This window comes from Myodes glareolus, chromosome 9, assembly GCF_982192425.1.
Source record: "Myodes glareolus chromosome 9, mMyoGla1.1, whole genome shotgun sequence".
Classification (NCBI taxonomy): Eukaryota; Metazoa; Chordata; class Mammalia; order Rodentia; family Cricetidae; genus Myodes; species Myodes glareolus.
Genome location: NC_142034.1, coordinates 75,832,622 through 75,842,990, shown reverse-complemented (window position 1 = coordinate 75,842,990; position 10,369 = coordinate 75,832,622). Strand labels below are relative to the sequence as shown.

General features: G+C 43.6%; 1 pseudogene across 1 annotated transcript; it reads left to right on the top strand.

The window, feature by feature from the left end:
* The first annotated feature begins 287 nt into the window (after positions 1-287).
* LOC148120997 (T-cell-specific guanine nucleotide triphosphate-binding protein 2-like) lies at positions 288-8,754 on the top strand (annotated as a pseudogene). Its single transcript, XR_015738885.1, has 4 exons — positions 288-517; positions 672-801; positions 3,116-4,203; positions 7,291-8,754. The product of XR_015738885.1 is annotated as a T-cell-specific guanine nucleotide triphosphate-binding protein 2-like (transcript).
* Positions 8,755-10,369: the final 1,615 nt, after the last annotated feature.

Below are 10,369 nucleotides of genomic sequence, written 5' to 3'. Positions count from 1 at the left end.
GAGTTAGCAATCTCCAATGGAGAAGCCAGAGAGTCAGACCCAAAGTATTTCCCATGAACTGTGCTATCAAGGCCACAACACAAACTTAGTAAGACAACCTAAAACAGCTTGACCCATCTTAGACCTTCTCTAAAGGTCCTACCAGTTGCTTCCTGCAAACCAGCCATTTCTAGGAATAGAAACCGAAACCAGCTCTGACCATAGCCCATTCCAAGTGCGGATGGTTTGTATAAATAGAGTTCATACTCAGCCAGCAAGGGCAGTGCGTAGAACAAGAACGGTAAAGTAACTTGGGTGTCGGGGGGGGGGGGGAGATGTGGTTGTGCATCCCAAGTCCTTCTCTTTTCTCTATTCTGTTCCTAGGACTCAGAACTCCAGCACTCACCACTTTTCTTCCTGAACATCCTGAGTCTGAATTTCAGTTCTAGAACGTTCCAAGGCAACTGCCCCTGCTGCAGTGCACAGACCTCTCCTAATAGGAGAGCTTTCCCAGAGGCACCATTGCCCTCAGATCAAGGTGAGTGAAGGGTTCTAAGTTCAGCTTGGCCAATGGCCCTACTTGTGTGATAACGTGAGGAGGGGAGCACTGTCTCCGGGGGCAGGAGAGCTTGGAGATTTCACTCAGGGAGCACTCACAGCAGCATCCTTCTGTGCCATCTTCTGTGCCACAGAGCATCCCGAAGCAGACAAGCAGCAGCCCTTCCTTGTCCCTGCTTGTGTGGACCTAGCTGGTCTTCTGAAGCAGTCGAGTTTGGAGAAAGACCAAGGCTGGGATACCCGGATGCTCTTGGAGTCTTTGCTGTAAGCTACTCATTTACTCCATGGGGATAAAATCCCAGATGAGAAACAGCCACAATCTCTGGCAGATCAGGTTGTGCCCTCTGGCTTTCACAGATTGCCCTGTTGTCAGCCAGTTGTTATTCTGATGGCCCCACCTTTACACTTCCTGCTGGTTCTCTCCCAGTTTGTAGAACACTTGACTTTGCATATGTTCAGGGGTTTAGCTGTAATACGACCTCAGGAGTTTCTTTTTCTCCCCGGTGTTTCTGGAGCTTTACAAACCTTTGTATTTGTCTGGATGTGTGTTTCTGTCCCTACATTTGGAGACATTCTTGCTAGGATTGGTTGAGAATATTTTCTATACAGTTGGAATGGAGTTTCTGTTTCTTCTCTGTGGATGTGTTTCACGGTGTTCCAAAGGTCACATGTGGTCTGTGCATAGGGTTTTCAATTTTTTATGGTCATCCCTGACCAAGTCTTCCCATTCGTCTACATAGTCTTCAATTCCTGATATTTTCTCCTCTACATGATTCACTCTGATGGTGAGTCTTTGCTCTGAGCAGTTGGCTTAATGTATTTTTCATCTCTAGCTTCATTTAAGTCAAGACTTTCCTCAATATTTCTCATCATTGAATTCCATTTTCATACCCTATGTTGACCTGTCTTTTATTCAACTAATTGTTTGAGTCTCCATTTTTTGATCACATTTACATCATCCTTTTTAATTCTTCATCTGGAACTTTATCTAAGTCATTCTCAGGAAGTCCATTACTCGGGGGTTTATAGTTTTTGGAGGAGACGAGCTGACTCGGGTTTTCATATAACCAAGTTTTTGTGTTCGTATATGCTTAGATCACTGGTTGGATTTTCTTTTGTATATATTTACTGCCTTACTTATTTTATAATAGGAAGCAGTTGGTGGGCTTTGAAGGCTCTGATTCATGGGGTGGTCAACAGGGGTCAGGTGAACTTGGATGTCTAAGACTCAAAAGTAGGAATGCTGACCTCCCTGGGTGAGTAGGTGGGTAGACAGCTGGCAACTCTGACAGGCCAAGCAGTGGGTAGGCAAGAGGCATGGCAGACTGTGTGGTCTTCTGACTCTTTTTTTAAATTTATTTTTATTTCTTTATAAATAATACCAATGAAAGTTCCCACTTCTTCCTCTTCTCCCACTTCCCTCCTGCTCCCCCACCCCTCCCCCACCCCTTCCATTCCTAAGAGAGGGCAAGGTACCCTGCCCTGTGGGAAGTCCAAGGCCCTCCCCACTACATCTAGACTTAGGAAGGTTTGCATCAAAGAGAATACGATCCCAAAAAGCCAGTACATGCAGTAGAGACAAATCCCAGTGCCATTATCATTGGCCCCTCAGTCTGTCCCAGTTGTCAACCACATTCAGAGGGTCCAGTTTGATCCTATGCTCATTCAGTCCCAGTCCACCTGGAGTTAGTGAGCTCCCATTAGCTCAGGCACACCATCCCAGTGGGAGAACCAACCCCTCGTGGGCCTGACTTCCTTGCTCATATTCTCCCTCCTTCCCCTCTTCAACTGGACCTTGGGAGCTCAGTCCAGTGCTCCAATGTGGGTCTCTGTCTCTGTCTCCATCCATCACCAGACGAAGGTTCTGTGGTGATATTCAAGATAGGCATTAGTCTGACTATGGGACAAGGCCAGTTCAGGCACCCTCTCTGCCATTGCCCAGGGTCCTAGCTGGGGTCATCCCTGTGGACTCCTGGGAACCCCTCCAGAGCTGAGCCTCTTGTCAACCCCAAAATGGCTCCCTCAATTAAAATATCTCATTCCCTGCTCCTATATCCATTCTTTCTCCATCTCAACCATCCCACTCCCCCAAGTTCTCCCCAATTCTTCCCTTCTCCCCTCTCTCTCTCCCTCTCCCCTTTCCTTTATCTCCCTTCCCATGCTTCCAACTTTTGCCTGGCAATCTTATCTGCTTCCAGTCTCCAGGAGGATCTATATATGTTTTCTTTTGGGTTCACCTTATTACTTAGCTTCTCTAGGATCATGAACTATAGGCTCAATGTCCTTTGCTTATGGCTAGAATCCACTAATGAGTGAGTACACACTATATTCATATTTTTGGATCTGGGTTATCTCACTCAGGATAGTGTTTTCTACTTCCATCCATTTGCATGCAAAATTCAAGATGTCAAGATGTAGTACTCTAAAGTGTAGATGTGCCACATTTTCTTTATCCATTCTTCCGTTGAGGGGCATCTAGATTGTTTCCAGGTTCTGCTATTACAAATAATACTGCTATGAACATAGCTGAACAAATGCTTTTGTGATATGATTGTGAATATTTTGCATATATTCACAGATTCAATGCAATCCCCATCAAAATCCCAACAAAATTCTTCACAGACCTTTAGAGAACAATAATCAACTTTATATGGAAAAACAAAAAACCCAGGATAGCCAAAACAATCCTACACAACAAAGGAACTTCCGGAGGCATTACCATCCCTGACATCAAACTCTATTACAGAGCTACAGTAATGAAAACAGCGTGGCATTGGCATAAAAACAGAGATGTTGACCAATGGAAATGAATTGAAGACCCAGATATTAAACCACACACCTATGAACACCTGATTTTTGACAAAGAAGCTAAAATTTATACAATGGAAAACAGAAAGCATCTTTAACAAATGGTGCTGGCATAACTGGATGTCAACCTGTCGAAGAATGAAAATAGATCCATATATGTCACCATGCACAAAACTCAAATCCAAATGGATTAAAGACCTCAATATAAATCCAACTACACTGAACCTGATAGAAGAGAAAGTAGGAAGTAGCTTGCAATACATGGGCACAGGATACCACTTCCTACATATAACCCCAGTAACACAGACAATAAGTGCAGCAATGAATAAATAGGACCTCCTGAAACTGATAAGCTTCTGTAAAGCAAAGGACACTGTCATTAAGACAAAAAGGCAACCTACTGGGAGAAGATCTTCACCAACCCCACATCAGACAAAGGTCTGATCTCCAAAATATATAAAGAACTCAAGAAACTAGACACTAAAATTATTAATAGCCCAATTAAAAATGGGGTACTGAACTGAACAGAGAATTCTCCATAGAAGTATTTCAAATAGTCAAAAGATATTTAAGGATGTGTTCAACTTCCTTAGCTATCAGGGAAATGCAAATCAGAACAACTCTGAGATATCATCTTACACCTGTCAGAATGGCTAAAATCAAAAACACCAATGATAGCTTATGCTGGAGCGGATGTGGAGTAAGGGGAACACTCATCCATTGCTGGTGGGAATGCAAGCTTGTACAACCACTTTGAAAATCAGTGTGGTGGTTTCTCAGAAAGTTGGGAGTCAACTTACCTCAGGATCCAGGAATATCACTCTTGGGAATATACCCAAGAGATGTCTTCTGACTCTGGTAATCTTTCTGCACCCTCTTCCTCAGTGTTTCCTGTGTCTTGAGTTAAGGGTTATGTTATAAAATGAGGCAGGGAATAGGTTGTTCTCTGCTTTTTGACCAGCTGTGGCTTTCTGAAGTGGTCTCTCACTGCTGTGATAAGAAGAATCTTTGGTGCAAGAGAGAGCTCCATGTACCTGTGGGTATAAAGATGAGTATTTGGAAAGTAGTTAGGAATATTCAGGTTTCTGTCTGAGATATGTGCCCTCACTAGCAGCAGCTGGTTGGTTAGATTCTTAGTTACCAGGCACAATTTTTCTCTTGTTCAGCCAGGCTGATGAACAATTAGACAGGTGTGGGTCACCACCAACACATAAATGCCACCTCTGCACCTTTAGCTACATCAGTGTGATGATCATCACTGTGGCTCATGGGAGTCCCAGCTGGGCAGGCTTACAGAACGTTCTCCTCCCTTGGAAACTCTCATAGCTCCTTCTGATATTAGGGAAGTGTGCTTTGTCTTCAACTTCTGGGTCTCAAGCAAGACAACAGCAGGAGCCTGTGCTGTTTAAAGAGTATCGTGGACTTCCCTGACCCACAACTCGAGAGAAGTTTCTCATGCCTGACAATAAAGTTCCTGGTACTCTATGGGTCACAGGGGAGGCATCATCAGCCATGGCATAATGTCATTTAAAGTATGTGTATATACTATACACACACACACAATTTATGAAAATATGAAATTATAACATTCCAAAAGGAGCCTTTTTCTATAGTTTTCACTTTTTCTCCATGTTAATCCTGTTTTTTTTTTTCCCCTGGAGTCTTTGAACTTGTGTGATTTTAAGAAATGTTATGATCTTACAAATCTAGTCAGCATTATGCAGGATGCTTATCAGAGTTCTCCCAGGATATCCCTCTCAGTGCCTGGGGTGGAAGCTCTGATTCCTAGTTTGTCTTGATTTCTGACCTAGTCACCCCAGAGAACACAAGCAGAGATGCACACAACTGAGTAATACAAAGTTACTAAATTAAGATAATTTCATATGTTAGTTTTGGGGTGCTTTGGTTAAGAAGGCCCCATTTCTCTTGTCCTTTCATACTGGGAGAGATATTTCATAGATAGAAACCGACCTGGATTGCTCCGGTCTGAGCTCAGATCACATAGGACTTTAATCGTTGAACAAAAGAACCATTGCTACACCACTGGGATGTCCTGATCTAACATTGAGGTCGTAAACCCTAATTGTCAATATGGACTCTTGAATAGGATTGCGCTGTTATCCCTAGGCTAACTTGGTCTATTGATCAAAAAAAATTGGGTCAATTAGATTTTAGTTACTTTGACTTGTGAGTCTCGGTTAAAAATCATTCGGAGATTTATTTATTCTCTGATGTCACCTCAACTGAAATTACTAGCTTATGTCTTGTTATTTGAGATTGATCTAAAAGTTAGGCTAGTAAATTAAAGCTCCATAGGGTCTTCTCATCTTATTATTCCCGCCTCTTCATGGGAAGGTCAATTTCACTGATTGGAAGTAAGAGACAGTTGAATCCTCGTGTAGCCATTCATTCCAGTCCCCAATTAAGAGACAAGTGATTATGCTACCTTTGCATGGTCAGGATACCGCGGCCGTTTAACGTTAGTCACTGGGAAGGCGGTGCTTCTAATACTTTTTATGCTAGAGGTGATGTTTTTGGTAAACAGGCAGGATTCTTATTTGCCAAGTTCCTTTTACTTCTTTTAATCATTCCTTATGTCATGCCTGTTTTGAATAAACAATTTGAACGCAGGTGGTGTTGATCTTTAACGCTTTCTTTTTTGGTGGCTGCCTTTAGGCCAACAATGGTCTGAGGTTTAAGGTTGATTCACTATAAAAGGTTGTTCCCATTCCTGAAGAGCTGTCCCTCTTGAGGCTAAAATTTAAGTTTACATTTTGATTTTTGATTTCTTATGGTAATCTTAAAGTTGACGTGAAATTCTTTACTGGGTAACCAGCTATCACCAAGCTCCGTAGGCTTTTCACCTCCCTAGGAGTCATCCCACTATTTTGCTACATAGAAGGGTAAGTTCTTTGTACTGCTCTTAGGTGGCTCGTTTGGTTTCGGGGTATCTAGCTTAAGATCTCTTGGAGGTTTTCTAGTTAACTCACTATGCAAAAAGCATAAGGTTTAATCTTTGCTTATTTTTATTTTTGATTGATCTTTCATCTTTCCCTTATGGTACCGTCTCTATAGCTCCTAGTTTAACTTTCTTTCTCCAATACTTGCTTTTGCCAAATGTTTGGTTTTATTGTTGTTTATAGTTGAATTTAATATATATTAGGGCTAGGTTTAATTCATAGTGTCCATTGGTTGTGGAGTCTTCTGGGTGTAGACCAGATGCTTTACTAGGGTTAAGCTACACCATGACTATTCCAAGCATACTTTCCAGTATGCTTACCTTGCTACGACTTATCTCCTCTCATAAATTGTGGATGTAGTTATATATTTGTTTCACTTATTTAGTTTGAGCACCAGGAAGCAGGAGTCCCTCACATAGGAGTCTGCCAACCATGGACGTCATGTCCCGCCTCTGATAGGAGAAGAAGGGGGAATCACAGTTAGTTGGACATCTCTTTTCAATTCAGCCTTTTCCAGCCCTTGTCATTTCGTCATTATATAATAACTATGCAAATAGACCAGATTCCTTGTGGACTCACAGGCCATTCAGTAAAGGGTTCACATAAGGTCGAGGACCCTGCTAGGAGAAGTGTTGCTTCTTTTATGACCTTTTAGGGTTGACACCATGTATGAGCACCATGAATGAGTGTCATTTTAATGAAAATAAAGGAATGTAAAGGTTGCAGTAGGTGAGGTCACGTAGTAATTGGAGTCTGAATTAGAGCAAGTAGGGCAAGGAAATTCCTAGGAGGAAATGAAGTGTGAGAAAGAGACCTCGTTATATCTAGGTCATTAGGGGAAGCAGCAGCCAAGAGAAGAGAAGACAGGCAACGCTGGCTCTGACGTGGGTCAGGGTCAGGGTCCTGCTTTCCTGAACCAGCAAACACCAAGGCTTTGCCCTGCTTTATTAGTAATTACAATTTCTCTCTTCTCTGCTCCATTCAGCTTCTACCATAAAGAGTCATGGCTTGGGCCTCCAGCTTTGATGCATTCTTTAAGAATTTTAAGAGGGAAAGCCAAATCCTCTCTGAGGAAAACATCATCTTGATTAAACACTACACTGAGACAAATAGGCTTGAGAAAGCACTTTCTGTAATCCACAATGCACTGAGAGACATCGAGAATGCACCTCTGAACATTGCTGTGACAGGGGAGACAGGGACAGGGAAGTCCACGTTCATCAATGCCCTGAGAGGTTTGGGGCAGGAAGACGTAGGTGCAGCCCCCACTGGGGTGACAGAGACAACCTTGAAAAGAATTCCGTACCTGCACCCAATGTTTTCCCAGGTGACACTATGGGACCTGCCTGGCATTGGGTCCACTTCCTTCCCACCAGAAAACTACCTAACAGAAATGAAGTTTGGTCAATATGACTTCTTTATTATCATCTCGGCTACACGCTTCAAAGAAAATGATGCCCAGCTAGCCAAAGCCATCACCAAGATGAATATGAATTTCTACTTTGTCCGAACCAAGATAGATACTGACATAGATAATGAACAGAAGAGTAAACCTAAGACTTTCAATAAGGAGAATGTCCTGACGAAAATCCGAGGTGACTGTTCAAGACATCTCCAGAAGACTTTCTCCAGTGAGCCTCGAATCTTCTTAGTCTCTAGCTTTGATTAGTCCGACTTTGACTTCCCAGAGCTGCAGAACACCCTACTGAGAGAGCTCCCAGCCCACAAGCGCCATGTCTTCATGCTGTCCTTAAGCAGCGTTACTGAGGCCACCATTAACCTCAAGAGAGATTCCCTGAAGCAGAAAGCCTTCCTAGAGGCCCTGAAGACTGGAGTACTGGCCACCATTCCACTTGGTGGCATGATCATGGATGACATTGAGAACCTGGATGAAACATTCAATCTCTACAAGTCTTGCTTTGGCCTGGATGATGCCTCACTGGAAAACATTGCCAAGAAATTTAACACACCTGTCAATACACTCAAGGCACGCCTTCGGTTTCCCCATTTGTTTACACAGAAGAACAATGAGTCCTTAGAGGACAAACTGTGGAAATATATCCATCACATTTCTTCAGTTACTGGTGGTCCAGTCGCTACTGGCTTTTATTTGGGTCAGGCTTACTATTTGCAGAATCTCTTTATTGATGCTGCAGCAAATGATGCCATAGCTCTTCTTAATAAGGAAGATCTTTTAGAAAACGAGGTGGAACCATATATATCTCAGCCCCCTGATTACTGGGAATGACGGGGAAATGAGGCACAAGTTCCAATCAGTGTTTACTTTTGGCGTTGCTTTGGACACTGACACCTAACCTGTGGATCTCCTCTGGAACAAGAAGATCACTGTGGCAAGAGCTCAGTTGTGCTGGAGTAGTAGTACAACAGTTATCAACAGTGTGCAAATGCCTGAGGAAACCTCGTTTCCATTAAAGTCGTATGAAAACCATTCATGATAATTTGGATTTGACTTGCAATTTTATGATCAAATGACTTCTGGATCTTTCAATCCTGTGAAAGTCTTCACACAGTTCTGCATTCTCAAAGTTAGCTCTGCTTTGTAACATTGATTTGAGGGCATCTGGTGCCCAACACTGTGTAGATAAACACGCCTCTTTAAGAGGTGTGAGCCCCACATAGGAATCACACAATAGGAGGGGACTGTGGTCATTAGCCAAGCTCCATTCAGGAAGAACTTGGGGGAAAATACCCACTAGCAAACATCTGTAGGTCCAGTTAGTGCACACAAATCAAGATAGATGTCCTATCCTTTCCTGGCCATTCTGAACTGCTAGAAAGTCACACAGTGTGAATGGCAACTGGAACTCTAATTATGAACCGTCCCTCCTCATTATTTCACTCATTAGAAAAAACGAAAATCCCATTTGACCTTTTTTCTCTAGTCTCCCGTGGGTACTGTTGGTACTTGCTCTCCCTTGACTGGGCCAGGATGTGGAGCTGTTGACGACTGCTTTGCCCCACTACCCTCCTGACCGTTCATGTCGATTATGGATTTTCTGATAGCACGGCAGAATGTGAGATGGGCCTGAAAACGCCGTGAAAGGTTATCGTGATTCTTTTATTTTGTTCTATCTCATTATGTTATCTATCACTGATCCAGGAAGAACTGCCTGTTTTTAGACATAATTCTTCATTGATTCTTTGGAAATTTCACATCATGCACCCCAATCTGTCTCGACTCCCCATCCCTTGGTATCTGCCCCCATCCTTACTGTGTCTTCCACAAAAAGAAACACACAAATTAATTAAGAACAAAAAACCCCCCAGAAAACAAGTAAAAGACAAACAAAAAAACCAAAAAACAAAAGCACTTCCTTCTCCCTCTTTCCCATCCCTCTACAACCTCTTCGTTTGACCTAGAGGCACTGGGAGCTGTGCTGTGTCCCACAGTATACCCTTTTGTCCAATCACCCTAACCAAAGATGACCACTGTAATGAGTCATTGGTCCAGTGCAAGGCCTCTGGCACACCAGCATCCCTGGACCCTCACAGAACCTCCTCTTGGTTGTCCTGATGTTGCCCCAAGTCTTGGAGAACCTGTGACTATTGTTTTGCTGGACCAGGCCCCTCCCATGCTCCAGCAGGTATCATGGGGTAGATGTAAGGGTGGGCGGCCCACCCAAGGCCCAGGATCTAGGTCTGGGTGGTAGCCGAGATCATCAGTCAGGGCCGCTGAGAAACTTCTCCCTTCAGGAGAGGTGTGGAGCCAGGTCTCCTAGGCCCATGTAGTCAGGGCTAGCTCTCCCATTCAGGGGTAGAAAGTAAAGCACATGTTAGGTCAGTGTTGGAATCCTACAGAAAACCAGAGGCAGTGGTCAAGGCCCTGTCAGCTCCGTCCATGTCCACACCACACTGACATTAGTGACTTCTGTGTGTGGTGACCCACACACCCGACAAAACAGCATGAGGAAGGAAGGTCTGCTTTGTCTCAGAGTCGGAGAACTGCAGGTCACATTCCAGAGGTGGTAGGTGGCAGAAGGGTGGGGTCCATCCAAGCAGAAGGCCGTCTGGGAGACGACAGAGAAGCAGCAGACAGAGCTGGA